This window comes from Leopardus geoffroyi, chromosome C1 (assembly GCF_018350155.1).
Source record: "Leopardus geoffroyi isolate Oge1 chromosome C1, O.geoffroyi_Oge1_pat1.0, whole genome shotgun sequence".
In the NCBI taxonomy this organism is placed as follows: Eukaryota; Metazoa; Chordata; class Mammalia; order Carnivora; family Felidae; genus Leopardus; species Leopardus geoffroyi.
The window spans coordinates 72,049,515-72,069,580 of NC_059328.1; the positions used below are offsets into that span (position 1 = coordinate 72,049,515).

The 20,066-nt window shown below is 38.8% G+C and overlaps 1 protein-coding gene and 1 long non-coding RNA gene across 19 annotated transcripts in view; both read right to left on the reverse strand.

Annotated features, from left to right (window-relative positions):
* The window catches only part of DDAH1 (dimethylarginine dimethylaminohydrolase 1), a 246,140-nt gene that overhangs the window by 102,587 nt on the left and 123,487 nt on the right, over positions 1-20,066 (reverse strand). The window lies entirely within an intron of this gene.
* LOC123598161 lies at positions 1,942-19,309 on the reverse strand. Its single transcript, XR_006712422.1, has 3 exons — positions 19,211-19,309; positions 18,470-18,484; positions 1,942-1,974 (listed from the first exon to the last, which is right to left on the reverse strand). It is a non-coding gene; the product is annotated as an uncharacterized LOC123598161 (long non-coding RNA).

The following is a 20,066-nucleotide window of genomic DNA, read 5'->3' on the forward strand; positions in this document are numbered from 1 at the left end:
ACAACTAGGCAAATAAATAATACACATAAACCTTGTGCCAAATTCTCAAGCTAGAGAAAAAAACAGCAAATTAAAAAAAATCTCCTTCTTCTATATTTTATACCATTCTTTGATAAGAATATCATTAAAATCATCCATGTTCTCTCATAAAAACAAGAAAGAAAAGAAAAAGAAATGAAGAAAGGAGGAGGGAGGAAAGAAAGAAAGAAAAGCATATCATTCAGAGAGGAAGAAGTAAAACTTGTTTTTTCAGATGACATGATCATGTATGTGGAAAGTACACACACAAAAGTGCCAGAATAAGTGAATTTAGCAAGGCTGCAGATAAAAGATGCAAGACTGCAGATGCAATTGATCAACTGTATTTCTTTTTTTTTTTTTTTTTTAATTTTTTTTTCAACGTTTATTTATTTTTGGGACAGAGAGAGACAGAGCATGAACGGGAGAGGGGCAGAGAGAGAGAGGGAGACACAGAATCGGAAACAGGCTCCAGGCTCTGAGCCATCAGCCCAGAGCCCGACGCGGGGCTCGAACTCACGGACCGCGAGATCGTGACCTGGCTGAAGTCGGACGCTTAACCCACTGCGCCACCCAGGCGCCCCTGATCAACTGTATTTCTATATACAGTAGTCTCCCTTATCCATGGGGGTATGTTTCAAGATCCCTAGTGGATGCCTGAAACCTTGAATATACCGACCCCCATATATGTTATGTTTTTTTCCTATACACACATACCTATAATAAAGTTTAATTTATAAATTAGGCACAGTAAGGGACAAGTAATAAATAACAGAATTATAGCAATATATCATAATAAAAGTTATGTGAATGTGGTCTCTGTCTCTCAAAAATCTCAAAATATCCCTCTCTCTCTCAAAATATCTTATACTATGCTTACTCTTCTTCTTGTGATGATGTGAGATGATAAAATGCCTAGGTGATGAGATGAAGTGAGGTAAATGATGCAGGCAGTATGACATAGTGCTAGTTTACTAATGACCTGATAATATGTCAGAAATGGGATCATCTACTTCTGAACCATGGTTGACTGTTGGTTAACTGAAACCATGCAAAGCAAAACCACAGAAAAGGGGGGGGGGACTATTGTATTGGCAATAAATAACTGGAAAATAAATAAAAAATACCATTTATAATTGAACCCCAAAAAAATCAACTAGTTAAGGAGACTATAAAACTACAACATATTGCAGAGAGGCATTAAATAAGACCTAAATATACATTTGGGTCTTCTTTGTATGATTCAATACTGTTAAGATTACATTTCTCCCAAAATTGATGTACAGATTCAATATAATAAACACAATGTATAAACAGTAAATGAGAAAAAAATTGTGAAAAATTTTCAAAGGTACTGAGGCATACGATGCATATAACATAATATTATTCAGAAATAAAAATGAACAACCTACTAATACTGGCAACAGCATGAAGTAATTTCAAAAGGTTATGCTGAGCAAAATAAGCCAATACAAAACCTCCTACCTAGCAATAATTAAGCAGTGCCCTCACCTTTCCCTTGCCAAAGGAATGTCAGAGGAAACCAGCTAAAATAGAAGGTTTAATAAACTCCAGAGTCTCCTAATATAATATCTAAAAGGTTCAGGTTTCAATTCAAAATCACCCATCACTCTAAGAACAAGGAAAACCACAATTTTAATTACATTAAATAGATACTCACCATCAACAGATACCAACACTGAGATGGCAGAGATGTTAGAATTATACGACAAAGATTTAAAAAAAATTTTTTTAACGTTTATTCATTTTTGAGAGACAGAGAGAGACAGAGCATGAATGGGAAGGGGCAGAGAGAGATGGAGACACAGAATCTGAAGCAGGCTTCAGGCTCTGAGCTGTCAGCACAGAGCCCGACGTGGGGCTCAAACTCATGAACTGCGAGACTGTGACCTGAGCAGAAGTTGGACGCTCAACGGACTGGGCCACCCAGGTGCCCTGACAAAGATTTTAAAGCAGCCAGCACCAAATACTTCAGTGAGCAATTACAAACATGCTGGAAACAAATGAGAAAATAGAAAGTTGCATCAAAGAAACAGAAGCTACAAAGAAGGACCAAATGAGCCTGTGAGACTGACTCTAAGAAAAGTTATAATATTCTTGTCATTAGAATTCCAGATGGAGAGAAGAAGGCAAGGCTGAAAAAGCACTCAAAGAAATAATGGCTGAAAACTTCCTAAAGGTGGCAAAAGCATAAACCTACAGATTCAAGCAGGTGAATGAATTCCAAACAAGATAAATTAAAAAAAAAAAAAAAAAACCAAACCACGATACATCATAGACAAACTTCTGAAAACTAAAGGAAAAAAAAAGTCTTAGAAGCAGCTACAGAGAAATAACAACTTATCTATAGAGGGAAAACAATTCAAATGACAATGAATTTTTTATCAGAAACTATGGAGGCTGGAAGGAAATGACACATTTTTCAAATGATGAAAAAAATAACTGTCAATCCAGAATCCCATATCCATGAAAATGCCCTTCAGGAATAAAGGGAAAATCAAGACAGTCCCAAATAAATGAAAACTAAGATTATTTGTCACCAGCAGGCCTACCCTAAAAAATGGCTAAACCAGATTCTCTAGGTAAAAAGGTAATAATAAAAGAAGGAATTTTGAAATCTTTGGAAAGAAGAACTAGCAATCCCTATCAAAATAACACCAGCATTCTTCACAGAGTGAGAACAAACAACCCTGAAATTTATATGGAACCAGAAAAGACCCCGAATAGCCAAAGCAATCTTGAAAAAGAAAACCAAAGCTGGAGGCATCACAATCCCAGACTTCAAACTGTATTACAAAGCTGTAATCATCAAGACAGTATGGTACTGGCACAAAAACAGACACTCAGATCAATGGAACAGAATAGAGAACCAGAAATGGACCCACAAACGTATGGTCAACTAATCTTTGACAAAGCAGGAAAGAATATTCAGCGGAATAAAGACAGTCTCTTCAGCAAGTGGTGCTGGGAACACTGGACCGCAACATGCAGAAAAATGAACTTGGACCACTTTCTTACACCATACACAAAAATAAACTCAAAATGGATGAAAGATCTAAATGTAAGACAGGAAGGCATCAAAATCCTCCAGGAGAAAGCAGGCAAAACCTCTCTGACCTTGGCCACAGCAACTGTTTACTCAACACGCCTCCGGAGGCAAGGGAAACAAAAGCAAAAATGAACTAACTATTGTGACCTCACCAAAATAAAAACCTTCTGCACAGTGAAGGAAACAATCAGCAAAACTAAAAGGCGACCAACAGAATGGGAAAAGATATTTGCAAATGACATATCAGCTAAGGGGTTACTATCCAAAATCTGTAAAGAACTTATCAAACTCAACACCCAAAAAACAAATAATCCAGTGAAGAAACGGGCAAAAGACATGAATAGACACTTCTCCAAAGAAGACATCCAGATGGCCAACCAACACATGAAAACATGCTCAACATCACTCATCATCAGGGAAATACAAATCAAAACCACAGTGAGATATACAACCTCACACCTCATACCACCTGTCAGAATGGCTAACATTAACTACTCAGGCAACAACAGATGTTGGTGAGGATAAGGAGAAAGAGGATCTGTTTTGCACTGCTGGTGGGACTGCAAACTCATGCAGCCACTCTGGAAAACAGTATGGAGGTTCCTCAAAAAATTAAAAATAGAACTACCCTATGTCCCCACAATTGCACTGCTAGGTATCTATCCAAGGGATACAGGTATGCTGTTTCGAAGGGGGCACATGTATCCCAATGTTTATAAAAGTGCTATCAACAATAGCCAAAGTAGGGAAAGAGCCCAAATGTCCATCAATGGATGAATAGATAAAGAAGATGTGGTGTGTATATATATATATATATATATATATATATATATATATATATATACACATACACACACACACACATACATACACACACAATGGGGTATTACTTGGCAATCACAAAGAATGAAATCTTGCCATTCACAACTATGTGTATGGAACTGGAGGGTATTATGCTAAGTGAAATTAGTCAGTCAGAGAAAGACAAATATCATATGACTTCACTCATATGACAACTTTAAGATACAAAACAGATGGACATAATGGAAGGGAAGTAAAAAGAATATAAAAACATGGAGGGGGACAAAACATAAGAGACTCTTAAATATAGAAAACAAACAGAGGGTTGCTGGAGGGATTGTGGGAGGGGGAATGGGCTGAATGGGTAAGGGGCTTTAAGGAATCTACTCCTGAAATCATTGTTGCACTGTATGCTAAAGAACTTGGATGTAAATTTAAAAAAATAAATTAAAAAAATAAGTAACACAACTATATGCTGTCCACTAAAAACTCACTTCAAACATAATGATATAGGTAGGCTCAAAATAAAAGGGAAGAAAAAGATATATCATGCAAACCTTAGTCGAAAGAAAATAGTAGCTATATTAATGTCAGATAAAGTAGACTTCAAAGCAGAGAAAACTACAAGAAACACAGACAGAGAGAGACATTACAATATGCTAGAAGGGTCAGTCCATCTAGAAGACAGCAATCCTAAATGGCTGCACCAAACCACACAGTGGCAAAGTATGTGAAGCAAAAACTGATAGAACTGAAAAGGGAAATTGACAAATCAACAATTATAGTTGGAGACTCAACATCCTGCTCTCAGCAACTGATAGAACAATAAGACATAAAACAGCAAGGATACAGAAGAATACATCACCATCAACCAACAACATATAATTGACATTTATAGGACACCTAACTACAGTGGGATATCCATTCTTTTCAAGTGCCCATAGAACATATACTAAGATATGTTAAACTTAATATATCCTGGGCCATAAAACGAACCTCATCAAATTTAAAAGACCTAAAAATATGCAGTGTGTTCTCTGACCACAATGGAATCAAACAAAAAATTAGTAACATAAAGATAACAGGAAAAGCTTCAAACATGTAGAAACCAAATGACACACTTCTAAATAGTCAATGGGTTAAAGAGGAAGTCTCAGGAGAAGTGAAAGGACTTCACTGAAATAAACAAAAGTGAAAATATAAAATATCAAACGTTGGGGGATACAGCTAAAGCAATGCTAAACAATACTTTTCTTTCTTAGATCAGGAACAAAGCAAGGGTATTCACTATTACCACTCATTCTTATTTAACACAGCACTACATAAGTTTTTTTTAGGTTTTTCATTTATCTGGGATAAATGCATACAAACATACACAACACATACACACACCCCTAAAAGCAATAAAATTATCTTAAAAAGCAAATAAATGCTCATCTTGTCTCAGATGTCACCACTTCTGGTAAGTCTTCTGGGACCTATCTATTTTAGACAAGGGCCCCCATTCCACTGTGCTCAGTGTTTCTCTCAGTCATAATTCTTATCACTGCTACATTTGTCTGTTTATTTTTTTCCTACCCTTAATCCCAGTAGACTATGGTGTAGTGTCTAGCACATTGACCTCATGTAAGTAGGAGTTTTATTTTAAGAGTTGGCTGGATAACAACACAATCTAAAGTCAAAAGGGAACTGTCATCACAACCTCAACTACCATGAACTTGTGGAGTAAACTAATTTCATTGCCACCGATTTTAGAGTCAGTGGACAAAGTCTGAATCTTGATTGTCACTGTTTCTACACAGGCACCATTCTGGGAGTCTCTCCTCCCTCCTTTCTTCAGTAGCTTTCATGTGAGATGCAAGCAGTGCCCTTCACCCTCTAGGTTCGCAATTTTATAGGCATTTCTTGCTTAGTGTTACTCCATTTATAAGGGTTGCTCTTCCCATATCTCATGGTATATCATCTCATTGAGCTCTACACAAGCCCTCCACAAGCTTGCTCATAAAATAGACCAATGAACACAGGAAAGTGGGAGGCAGCCTGGGTCCTTCCTCCTTGCTGCACAGTCTCAATTTAGGGCTGGTCATCAATTCCAATGTTTCCTGTGAGTTCAATTCAATTATATAAAGATATTCATTATGTGGTAACACAATGTCACTGAGTCCTACAAGGCTCATTTGATTCACATGCAAACAGAAACTCTGCAAGCTCTCAGATGTCTATTTTCATTCTCTTCTTACTATACATGGTACTTCACAGTGCACGAGAGAAAAGAATTTCATATCACAGCAATAGCATCCTCTAGCAACTGAGACTTTTTTGAATTTCAATAAGGTAATGGGAGGGGGGAAAAAGAATGGCAAACAATGGTTGTAGTAATTAGGCCAAAAGCAAGAGCTGGGGAGTCAAAAAACCCAGTTTAGAGGAGCCTGAGTGGCTCAGTCAGTTAAATGTCTGACTTTGGCTCAGGTCATGATCTTTAAGTTCGTGAGTTCGAGCCCCACATCGGGCTCTGCACTGATGGCAGTGTGAAGCCTTCTTGGGATTCTCTCTCTCTCTGCCCCTCCCCCACTTGCTCACTCACTCTCTCTCTCTCTCTCTCTCTCTCTCAAAATAAATAAATAAATAAATAAATAAATAAATAAATAAATAAACTTAAAAAAAAAAGGCCCAGTTTAGAATCAAGTTTTCAGCATGTATTAGTGTGCAATCTTGGTCAAATTACTTAATCTCTTGAAGTCTTGGTTTTGATGCTCATAAAATGTAGATATTAACAACTGTCTCCAAGGATTAAGTGAGATAAGAACTCTCAAGTCACTGGCACACAGTAAACACTCCCTAAATGACCACTGGTGATTGTCATAGTCAACAGTGTCTGAGTTTAGCCCTATAACCTGGCATGCAGTAATGTACCAGGATCCCTGGTACAGGTTACTATATCCTCCTGGAGACCAAAGATTGGAGACAGCTACTTATGGAAGTAAGATTAAGCAGCATAAGACCCCACTGCTCATGTATGATGAAGTAACCTCAGAATTAGGAGTTAAGGGCCACATCTGCATTCCCCAAATGATGCACCATATTTTAAAATAAAAAAATGTACTTTGCTGGTGCCTTTATAGACTGCTATGCAATTGATAAGACGATTAGAAACAAGGTACAGAGTCCTTGGCCTTCACACTATAAATCCTGCAGATTATTTTAACTTAAGAACACAATGAAAATATGATATTTTGGAAACAAGGCAGAGGAGATCCAGACAAAACTACAATAATTTATTTTACTAGCACATAAAATAACATTCCCTATTATCTCTCAAAGATGTAAGAAGCTTTTAGTATTTAAATTTAATTTTTTAGAAGTGCATTTTCATAAACCTGAGAAAAATATGCAGCAAGATTTATGAAAATACTGAGATACTATATTTTATTTTCTAGCACATGAAAATCACTAAGACAGCCAAAGAAAACTCCTGCTTTGTCTCTACAACCACTGTACTCTTCCTAGGAAGGTGAACCCACTCTTTCCTATGCCATCAAACAGGTGTTTGCTACACCAGAGCTAGTGTGTTCTATTAATGCCATCCATGTTGATTTAATGTTTCAGAGAACACAAAAGTGTGGTATAATGTGGGTAATGAAGGTTTTGGCAGAAACATCTTGGGAAAGATCATTAATACAAATGATGAGGAAGCAATAATGTACGATTGGTGATGTGCAGATATGTGCTATAGCAATACAGGCACACTGTGAACCTTGGTCAGAGCTGGCTCAGGCACCAGGCGGTGCTGACACTGTACAAGTTCTGTTGGCTGTGTTGGTAATGGTGCCGAGCACCTCTCTGGGCTTCACTATCCTGGGTGAACTGATCATCTAGATAAGTATTAGGATGGAGATGAGGATGGGTGTGGAGTGGGAGAGCTGGAAAGTTCCGGGCTTGGGAGAGCAGAGGAGCTCTACTGCTGTACAGTGCTATTACTGGTGGGAAAAGAGGCTCTAAAAGAGGCAAAGCAATGAATGTTGTTGACAACTTGCGCTTCTTGCACATTTGAGCCCAGGCCCAGCCCTACTGCCTTGAATTGAGACAGGAGTAAACCTACTTAGAAAAGGCACATGGTACCATGATGAACAAGTTCACCAATTCTTTGATATTCCTCTAGCAGTAGGTAAAATCTAATTTCTTTTCCCTTGAATATGGGCCAGCCTCAGTGGCTTACTTCTAACGAATAAACTGTGATATTGCATGATTTCTGAGACTTGGTTAAAAAAGGCAATATGGCTTCCATCTGGCTTTCTCTCTCTCTCTCTCTCTGTCGCCCTGTCTCTTAGGTGTCCTGAGCTGACATATAGGAACCCCAGCAACTCTGGTACCACCATACAGGACACAAGCAAATCCATATACGGATGGGGAGAGAAGCCTGTGGAGCCTCAGCTGTGGCAGCCAGAAGCTATTGAGTCTTTCCAGTACCAACTGCCAGAATTGTAAATAATTATTTATTCCTTTTTGAGCCACCCCCAGTTGACACCAAGCAAAGCAGTGACAAGCTATCCCCTCTAAGTCTGGCCCAAACGGCAGATTCATGAGCAAATTAAATTCTGTTATTGCTTTAAGCCACTAAGTTTTGGAATAGTTTGTTATACAGCATGAAATAATCAGAACAAGGATCAGGATGATGGTGAAAGATTTTCAAAGGGTCTTTAGCTGTGAGGTATGAAACATGGACATCTGGAAAGTTCTGTTGAGCACCCTAGGGTAGGCCAAATTATAACTTATGAGAAGCTAGTGGGAAAGATGAATAAAAAGTTCTAGAATGGGCTGATAATGAAAAGGATAGGTTTTGGACTCAAGAAAGACAAATCTGAATCTAAACAACTCCAATTTTTACTAAGTTTGTGATCTTAGTCAAGTCACTTAACTTCAACTTGCCCATCTAGAAAACTGTGAAAATAAAATCAAATTCATAAAGTTGTTGGAAAGATTAAATGAGCTGGCAGTAAGTGCTTAATTAATGGTAATTGTTATTACCATTAATTAATGGTCACTATTATTATTATTATTATTATTACTATTATTATTTATGCAGTTTTCCGATAATTGCATTTGACCATAATTAGCAGTGGTGGGATACAATGTTCCAGTGTATGCTGGTTACCAACACATTCTACACAGACAATTCCACCAATTAATTGAGAATTTCCCACTGTGTCCTCTACATTCTCACCACTGTGCCAGAACCATGGAAACCGCAGAAGGTGTAGACTCTCACCCTGGGAAGCTGACAAGCTAAACATCCCAGACTGGAGTGGCATGTTGAACAACTGACTTGAGCTTCCCAAGTATCTGATGCAGTTACGACCCTTGCAGTCTTCCTGCCAAAGGGCTATGGTGCTGTGGAAAAGGCTTTTATCACAATCTCTGGCTGCTACAGAGATTTCTGCATATTACACATATCATGAGTATGTAGCAATCAATACATTATACATTTGATACTCTTCTCTGTTTTCTGATATCTAATTTTAATATCTATTATTAATATATAATTTCTGAAATGATCTGCTCTTTAAAACAAATTTTAATTACTACATACTAAAAAGTTCTTTCTATGTAAAATTTAGAAGCAACTTAGGGGTGCCTGGATGGCTGAGTTGATTTGAGTGTCCAACTTCGGCTCAGGTCACAATTGTACATTTTGTGAGTTTGGGCCCTGCGTCAGGCTCTGTGCAGACAGCTCAGAGCCTGGAGTCTGCTTCAGATTCTGTGTCTCCCTCTCTCTCTGCCCCTTCCCTGCTCATGCTCTGTCTCTATCTCTCAAAAATAAATAAACATTAAAAAAATAATAATAAGACTATAGCATTTTATTTGTTTAATTTTTTTATTTTAAAATTTATTTTTAATTTTTTTCTTAATGTTTATTTACTTTTGAGACAATGCAAGAGACAGAGTGCAAGCAGCGGAGGGGCAGACAGAGGGAGACACAGAATCTGAAGTGGGCTCCAGGCTCTGAGCTGTCAGCCCAGAGCCTGATGTGGGGCTCGAACCCATGAACTGTGAGACCATGACCTGAGCCGAAGTCGGACGCCCAACTGACTGAGCCACTCAGATGTCCCAAGACTACAGCATTTTAAATGCATGTGTTCTGAACAGTTCAGAGAGCAGAATTTGATACAATGTCTCATAGTGCTACATAGAGGAGTTTATACTTTTCTGAAAAAAAATGGAGAGATTTCATTAAAAACCTGGATAATCATCCAGGTTAAATAAAACAAAAGCTATCATGGGCCTTAAAATCCTTTAATTCCACATAGATTTTGCCCAGCTTATTAAGATTTTTGTCATCCCATTACTTTTGACATTACTGAATATTGAGTACCTGATAAACATCATTAGTTTATAAACATTATTAGTTTATCATTGAGCATTAAGTAATCTAAAAAGAAATATAAAATACTGTGGATTTAAGACATTTTAAATTTCTATTATACTTTTTCCTAATCAAGAGCATGCTTTTTCTTTAAAGCAAAGTTTGATTTTTTTTTTTTTTTTTTTAAATCCCTGAGTCAGATCTGCAATCTTCTTTACAGGTCTGAACAACTCCATCATCTTTGGCTATTAGCCTTTCTCCTCTCTAACTTTCCCATATCCCTCTAAAACTGATGTGCAATACCTAAACTGCACTGTGAGTTTATAGGGGTTCAACCTGTGGTAAGCAGCAGCAAAGGATCACTATACAGTTCTACAAACTGTCTCCTGGAACTTAGAAGTTTTATTTCTCATCTACACAGTAATACTCTCAATAACTCTTGTCTTTGAAGGGACTAAAGAATGTTATATAAAACTATTCAAGCTTCAACTTTTCATAGGTCAGAAATACCCAGGGGCTTTGGTTTTTAATGTAACTTCCTTAGATAAAAACCAGTTTCCTTTTTCCAATCCGGGAAGTGGATGTCTGTAATAGAACATAAATTACACAGTTTCTGATTTTACTGTCTAGACACCATCAACCCCCTTAACACTACCTTCTCTGTCAAAAGTCTGGGCAGGGCCCAAAAAAAACTGATGTCCAACTAAGCTCGGAAATATATTCCTTCCAACTAAAGCTGGCAGGACTCTCGTGAGCACATTTGAAGCCAACAAGAAAGTAGGACTGGAAAATTAAGAATGGTTAAAAAAAAAAAAAGAGGGCAAGTACAAAACCCTTTCACAAATTAACAAGGCTCAATGGCATCAAGTACTTGAAAGGTCTCCATCTCCACCTCAACTTCCAAATAAAGTAGGATATTGCCTTTGTAGATAAATGCAGACATTTTTATAGCCTTGCCATTCTCAGTAGAGGTTCTGCTATCTGACAAACAGATAATGAGAGAATTAAAGTGCATGCTCAAGAGGATAGCTATGCTCACCTGAATTTTTAGAGCTCCTCTTCTCTGAGCTTGAAGCCATCCTACAGTACACAAGTGAAAATTAGAGTTTAAAGAAGACAAGAAATCAGATGCTCGTTCAGAAATAGAGGGTTATAGAACTGTACGAGGACTGAAGATTCATTACCCTTCTTTGATAGCCCAACTGCTTTCCGCTGAGCCAGCCAGCTGAGGAAATGCTACATTATCCTAATAACAGTAGGGGTGAAAACAGTAATGATAGCTATCATTCACTGAATGATTACTATATGCTAGGCGTTATACTAGATGCTTCGTATTTATTATTCTCACAACAGTATAGCTTTTAACTCTATGACATGTTTGCTACAGAGCTGGTCTGTATACAGAATAAAGGTAGCTGGTCTGCTACAGAATAAAGGTCTGTCTTGAATCACATATCTAAGGGGGATTATTTTCTGAATTTTCAGAAGGATGTTATCTTTTGATGATATCATGCTTATATATAGCACTTTAACATTACAGAGACTTTTCATATTTTTTAAAATTTCTTCTTCACAAAAGCCTTGAGGAGCAGGAATCATTATTTGTATTTCACATGCAAAGTTCAGGGAGACTGTGACCAAAGCCACATATCCATAAAGAACAAGGTGAGGACTTGAACACAGGTGTCTTGATTCCAACTCCTTTGTTCTTCCAACCACACCAAAGTTGTCACCTATTACATGGCCTTACAGAATGGCTCCCAAGAATATCATGCATGCTAAACTGTATTGAACATAGTCTACTCAATTCAATGAACATTCATTGAGCATCTACTGTGTACCAGTTATTGTGCTCAGGGCTGGAAGCTCAGAAGTGAAAAAAATGAGAAGTGGTGATACAGGAAAGGAGTTCATGGATTACTGAGGGAGAACATCATGCAAATAGGTAACCACGGTGAGTGTATGTGCTGACCCAAGTATAGGGGACACAATAACTCTAAGAATCTGTGAAAGTTTCAAGGAATAAGGCATCTGAGCTACGTTAGTAGAATGAGTTCAGGAGTTCAGTAGGCCCTGTTTTTTAATCACCAAGAAAGAAAGGCAAAAGATTACTGATATGTGCAATGTAAGCCCTGCATTCAAGACCAAATATTTAGGAAGCTTGATATATGTGGTTTTGCAGGCCAGACCATAGGATATCAAATTAGGGAGATGGTTAATGTTAGAAGCAAGTGAAGGGGTGCTTGGGTGGCTCAGTCAGTTAAGTGTCTGACTGCAGCTCAGGTTCCGTGGGTTCGAGCCTCGTGTCAGGCTCTGTGCTGACAGCTCAGAGCCTGGAGCCTGCTTGGGATTCTGTGTCTCCCTCTCTCTGTCCCCGCCCCTGCTCATGCTCTGTCTCTCTCTGTCTCTCAAAATTGAATAAACATTAAAAATTAAAAAAAAAAGCAAGTGAAGATACACCAAAGAATAAAAAGGTTCTTTTCTCCTTCCCAAAGGGGATATGCTAATTGAAAAGATCAGGTTACATTTTAAAGTCAAATAAATCTTTCCCAACAGTTAAATGTCATCTGCAACTCTGGCCATTTGTTACAATGGCAAACCGAAACATTACAGCCCAGTAAAGATGTCTGGAATACCCAGATGCTTGTTGTCTGGTGCATCTCTTTTGGGGCTGGTTAGAAATTGAGACACTCATGCTGAGCCCTGGGCCCTAGAGATTGCTCATGAACTTGGCTCCTGGAGTGCTTTCAGAAAGAGGGAAAGATGAAAGCCAGCCCTGCTCACTGGTTCACCTTCGTTTCTAGTCCCCCTTTCATCCTATCCTTTGGCCATCGCACTTCAAAGACACCAAGGTGGAATTTCCACCTACTAAGGCCCCATATCCCAAACTGTCTCCTTCATATTCTTCCGCCCTTATTTAAACTCCATCTCCCTCCCTCTCCATCTCCTTCAAACCTCCCAACGTCAGCCCTAATCATCTAGGTTATGGCTTAGCGTCATGGAAATGTACTTAGTTTATGGGTGCAAAGTGAAGATCCCATCTCTAGTCAGTTCTTCCCCCACTCTCTTTCTCCTTCTCTCTTCCCATTTGCTCTTCTCCTTCTCAGTTGCCACTGTCTTTGCAGCAATAGTTTTTTATATTATGTTTTAATTTTCACTTGGAGGCAGGAGAGAAGGGATACAGGACAGGCCACCTTTCACCAGGAGAGAAAAGGAGGTCATCTTCATTGAATTTAAAAATTCAAAAGGAAAAAAGACCAGACTGGGGTCTCCTCATCCAGAGCACTTTTCGTTCACTACAGTTTAGTGTTCAGATTCACTTAAAGCAGGTGGTAGCTAGTCATATATGAGACACCAACCACTGCCTATTTATATGCCTGAATCTGCCCTGTCTACAGACTCTGCTGCTCTGAGCAAACCTACTCTGGTCTTTGACCCTAAAACACAGCTGAATGAACCAATAATGGGCACCTGACACAAAACTAGTCTATTCTCAGGCTGGCCAACTACGTACCTACTTGGTTGCCTGGCTCAAAAAATTAATATGGGCCATAAGACTCCCCCTTTGGGAGTTGGAAACAGAGAAATAGAAATTTGAGTTACATTGATACAGCAGCTACGTTAAGGGGATATAAGGTAATTCTGGACCACAAGCAAGCTAAAGTTATTAGAAAACATGATAGGATACAGCAGACCCACAGAGAAAAGAGAGAGCATGAGGAAAAGAGGGATTCCATGTTCCAAATGATTTTGGGATTTCAGTTTGAGTATATTCTTACAATTTCCTCCTTTTTCATTCAGCAGACATGATTGATTTTTAACAATCTAAATAATCTGACTAGAATGCAAAATCATTGACCCAGTAATATGATTGCTAATCTTAGCCTGGAGGTAGATCTGATAGCTCCCTATCTAGTTCCAAAGCTTGCCAAAGATTCAAATCGAGTTACCAGGAATTGTAGATTTAGTCACTCTGAGTTATGCAAAATGCTAACCAAAAGTTACACGGCCTTTGTTCTCTGAATTTCAACAGGCTAATCCTCAATGGAAACTCTGGAAAGATTTCTCTTTTGCAAAATTACCCTCTTTCCTCACAGTCAATCATCAAAACAAGCCAGCTGTGGCCCTGAATTCATCACTTTCTCTAACCCAAGGAAGACATGGAGAGCTTGTGCAGTGCTGTGTTCAGCAACAAATATCGACCAATTGTGATTGGGAGCCAGAATCTTCATCATCCTTTCTTGTGAGAACATCAAGATCTGTTAGTTTGAAGTTGTTATCCTGGATCATCAATCAGAATTCACGTTTCTAGCATTGCTAATCCTACTTTTTAATTCTCCCCATCCTCTCTGTTCTAAAAGATAAAGAATGTCAGGAATTATTAAGAGTGAGATGTTCTGAGGATCTGGCTTATTTTAGAGTTCTACAAAGGATTCACTTCCTCCTCACACTACCTGCCTTTGTTTACAAGTGTATGTCTCGAGTGCCAATATTCACATGAAAAACCTCTACATAAATGAGTGGTGTCATAATCTGAAGAAATGTGCTGTGCATCAACAATGGCTCTAAGTGCCCTCTATGGTTCAGGACACTCCAATGACTCAAATGACCTTTCTGCTAAAGGATTTGCATCACTTCCTTTGTTCTAGTTTTGCACTGTATGGAATTACAATAATGTGAATAATCTTTCTTTTACAGAAAACAACAGAAAACACAGGAAATCTACAAAAACAGTTTTGACAATTGAGATAATCACATTTTAATCTGCTTAATTAAACACTGTAAGATTACTTTCCTACCAGCAAATGCCATTTTACTAAATCATACTAAAGTCAGTTTAGTGAGAATTCCAAGAACAGACTGATTTGTTAAATTGAGTCAGAAAAGTAGCATTTATTGATAGCTAATTACTATAGGAGGTGGAAAGGGAGAAGGAAAATTAAGAGTGTGCCCTAGTTAAGTCATGTTACCCTAAACTTCCCAATAGGTTGGACCTAACAGATACTTTAAAATATAAGAGCATGTGTTCCATCTGAGGTCCAGAGAGCAGAATGGTCCCCCAGGGCAAGACCAGTGACCAGGGATGGTTCTAACTGTGAGCAGAAGGAAGAAGAGTCATAATGGCAGTGGCATCAGAGACTCCAGCAAAAGGGAGCATGCTGATGGGCTCACCCCAGCATAAGGCAGGCTCGTGTCTGCCTGACATTTACCAGGCAGATATATGAGAAGGCTGGCACAACATGGGAGCCAAAGGGTTTGGCAGTTAGCTTAAGGAGGCCTCCCATATAGGACTGTAGGTCAGTCTTGATGTCTTTCACCGGGGATCCAGGCAGGAAATCAGCAAAGGGTATCAATATATAAATGCAGTTAATGGAACTGGGGCACAACTTAAGTAAGGGTCATGTCAGAACAAGGCCAACAGCAGAAATGATGAGGTTGACTCACTACTGACTATTGACCTATTGACTAAGGAGTCTTCTAAATTCCTCAGCTAATAGCCAGATTGCTCCAAGAGTTAGGAACAAGACCAAGGCTGCTGATGAGAAGGATGGATTTAAAGTGCTGATGCACAATAAACACATGATAAATGCTATTATGCTGTTGTTTGTTGTGGGGGAAAGGATTAACCAGGAGAAGGCAGGTTGCACTGGAAGGAACCTATAAACCTGAAAATTAGTTCCAGCATGAAGAGACACACATTTGGTAGGTAGAAATCTACGCAGGTGGACAGAATGGATATCCAGAAAGCATGGTGGCAGGAACAAGTGGGTGGTGAGGTCGAGGGTTAGGAAAAATGTGTGATGGTGGTGGAGAGATGGACACTGCAGGGTGCAGAAGTCAGAGCAGTCCAGAGGCAAGTCCCCATGGGGATGGAGTACAAGGCCAGGACTCAAGTCCTCTACAGAGGGGAGAAGGAATATTCAAAAGAACAAAATCAGAGCTGTACAGTGTGGGTAATGTATTCATTTTATTAAATATGGGTTACACTAGTCCCAAGAGCAAGACTGGAGAGAGAGGAAGGGTAAGGAGCCAATGGCTTAACTAAGCCATCACAGAAGTCAAGTGTCTTAGTTAATGGGGTTAAGGGATGCTGGAACCTAAAGCCAGGCATGTCATCCTACCCTCCCTCTTCTAAGACACAAAGACAGTAAGATCCAGGCATGCTTCTATGTGTATCCCTGCTCCTTCAACTAAAACTCAGGTGCACAGGAATGAGACAGGTTTGCAGCCTGCTTGTGTTAATTATTGTTTGTATTGTTGACCTGGGGTCAGCTGAGACACACACAGAGTTAGAATAACATCTGTGTCAATAAAAGTGATAATTTGTCTCTTTCATGCATAACTCACATAATTTTTCCTTTGATTTGTCTCCAGGAAGACTGAGCAAGAGTTAGTGTGGGTGTATGGATAGAATTAACCCTTGTTTTTTACTCTAGAGAGCCAGGGGAGTTTCCTTCCTTGAGCTGGGGCCATCTTAGGATTCCTATTCAGACTCTTACTCAGCATGCCTTTCTGTGTTTGTAAGTTAAGATCAAGGTTCTCCATAGGTTGCTTAACTATTTGGTGAGGAACCCTGCCAACAAATATCAAGCCCAGACTGAGTCCATGGCTGGAGATGCTGGCCAGCTTCTGTGATTCTCCTAGGTGGGCAAGATTTCTGAGCTAGCCTCATGGATTAGGGGGTAGAGGGATAGAAGGATAGGTAGTTGCTGAGCTGAAACCTTGTCTTCAGCCACAGAATCCCTTGTCTCTCATTCTTCTCAGTGCCCTCACTGGTGGATTAGACAATTGCCCTTTGGAGATATCAAACCTGTGACTTTGGTTTTTATATCAACAGGGAGGGTCTCACTAACCCAAATCCTCTAATGGTTGGCATGGCTGCTTGTGTGTTTTCTGTAGAATAGTGGCCAAATGCTCAGGCCCTGGAGTCAGAAACACCAGGCTGTCCATCTCAGTTTCACTACTTAGTAACTATGTGACCTTAAGCAAGTCATATAGCCTCTCCTCAGTTTCTCCATTCATAAAATGGGGGAAACTGTATGGGTAAGATGAAGTGGGGTAGACAAAGCAGCAAGCATAGTACACAATAAGTGGTGGTTACATGTGTTCTTGAAACCCATCTAGCTCCCAAACTCTTTAATAGGGTGCATATTCTCACACAATTAGTCTCCTGGGTCTAACAGAGGGCTCTCCCTAGAAATTCCATAAAATAGGTAATCCTTTAACACGTGGCAAAAGCTAGCCATACGCAGTGCCATTGCTATAGATCCTGCTATCAAAGGTCTGAGACCCACATCAGGCAAGCTACGGGACTCCCTCAAGAGCTGGTTCTAAGATTTCTACAGAGAGGACTGTGGGACTAGGGACCCATCTCCAGATGTTGTGATGTTGTGGCAGGGCAGGCTGTGGCCCAATTCCTACAGGTGCTAAGTTTACAGTTTATTTATTTATTGAGAGAGAGAACATTTGCGCAGGTGTATGCCTGAGTGGGAGAGGGGCAGAGAGAGACGGAAAGAGAGAACCCAGAGCAGACTCTGCACAGTCAGCACAGAGCCCGACATGGGGCTTGATCCCATGAACATGAGATCATGACTTGAGCCTAAATCAAGAGTCAGACACTTAACCAACTGAGCCACCTAGGCACCCCCAGTTCTCTGTTTAAAGCTCAAGACAATAGAGGATGACAAAGAGCAGCATTATCCCCAGTTAACAGATGGGAATCCTAAAGTCCACAGCAATCATCTGCTAGCTCTTAGCTACACAGCTTTTAAGTAAAGACGTTTTAAGACTTCCTAGTCCAGGTGCCCCCTCAATGCCAATCTACCTCTTTACTGCCTGAGGGAGTATCTCTGGTAACATTATATTAGACCAGTTATTTATCATTTGATCAATGAACATTTACTACCTACTATTTAATAAGAGGTATATGTAAAAACTGATTCTCAAGTCCTTTCCAGCAAAGGTCTCTTATTTTTACAACCTTATGAAGTAAAACATCCTTTTCCTTTACAGTATTTACTGTTTTTAAATATGGATATATTTGTGATTGTTTATTTTATGGTTATCTCCCCACTTAGACTCCCTGATAAGGTTCCACTGGGGTGGGCATCATATTTGTTTACTTTATCAGTGCTGTATGTAAAACTGTACAGCAGGCACTCAACAATTAAATGAATAAGAGGCATGCTATCTTTTTTTACAGAATGACAAAACTGTACCCAAAGTTTATCTGCCTGAGTTCAGAGTTTCCAGAGTAGATCTGGGTCTTTAGAGTTGACTAAAGCTTTTTAAGAGTGCCTCTATCAGGGCTCCTCCTAAAAGGGTATCAGGGCTTAGTGGTCACAGTGCAAGTGACACTGCTCAGATCTAGTCAGAGACATCTTCAAGAATAAGCTAGTCATCTCTAGTCCATAAGTAATAAAGTTACTGTAATCATTATGTACAGTCTATCATTTACCATAACAATGTTACTAGTGTGATCACATTTGTATAAGGCATCATAGTATTCAGTATACTTTGGTCTTCAACATCCTTGGGAAGGAAGAAGAAATATTTCAGTAGAAACTAAAACTTGTAAATTGCCAAAGATGATATAACTGAGAAGTGAAACCAAGACTCATTTCCAGGTGTAATTTCACCTTGCAATGAAAGAAGAATTTTTAAAGTTCTTAAAGGAAAAAATAGAGTACCCAAATAAATAAATAAATAAATAAATCAGAAATAGGACAGAAGTAACAATCAACACCACAGAAATACAAAGGATTATAAGAGACTGTCACAAAAAATCATACACCAATAAGTGAGACAACCTGGCAGAAATGCAAAAATTTCTAGAAACATACAATCTTCCAAAACTGAATCAGAAATACAAAATGTGAACATATCAATCAGTAATTAAAAAAACTCCCAAAAAACATAAGTCTAGGATCAGATGGATTCATAAGTGAATTTTACCAAACATTTAAAGAAGAGTCAATACCAATTTTCCTCAAACTATTATCAAAAAACATAAGAGGAAGGAAATCTTCTAAATACATTCTATAAGGTCAGTATCACCCCAATACCAAAACCAAAGACACTGCCAAAAACCTCCCCAAAACCAAAAAAAAAAAAAACCCCAAACAAACAAAAACTACAGGGCAATATCCCTGAGGAACATAGATGTAAAAATCCTCAACAAAATATTAAGAAACCACACTCAACAACACATTAAAAAAATCATTCCCTATGATTAAGTGGATTTTATTCCAGGGATGCAAGGATGGTTCAATATTTGCAAATCAATCCATGTAGCACACCACATTAACAAAATCAAGGATAATAATCACATGATCATCTTAATACAGGCCGAAAAAACATCTGACAAAATTCAACATCCATTCATGATAAAAACTCTCAAAAAAGTGGTGGGTTTAGAGAAAACATACCTTAACCTAATTAAGGCCACATATAAAAAACCCACAGCTAACATCATGCTCAATGTGCTCAAGCTTTTTATTTTGGTTTGCACAACAAAGGAAACCATCAACAACAAAAAGGCAACTTACTGAATGGGTGAAGATATTTGCAAATTATATATCTGATAAGGGGTTAATATCCAAGATATACACCTATATAACTCAACACCAAAACACAAATACTCTGATCAAAAAAATGGGCAGAGAACCTAAACAGACATTTTTCCAAAGAAGACATACAGATGGCCAACACATACATGAAAAGATGCTCAACATCACTAATCATCAGGGAAATGCAAATCAAAACCACAATATAAGATATCAGAATGCCTAGACCAAAAAAGACAAGAAATACCAA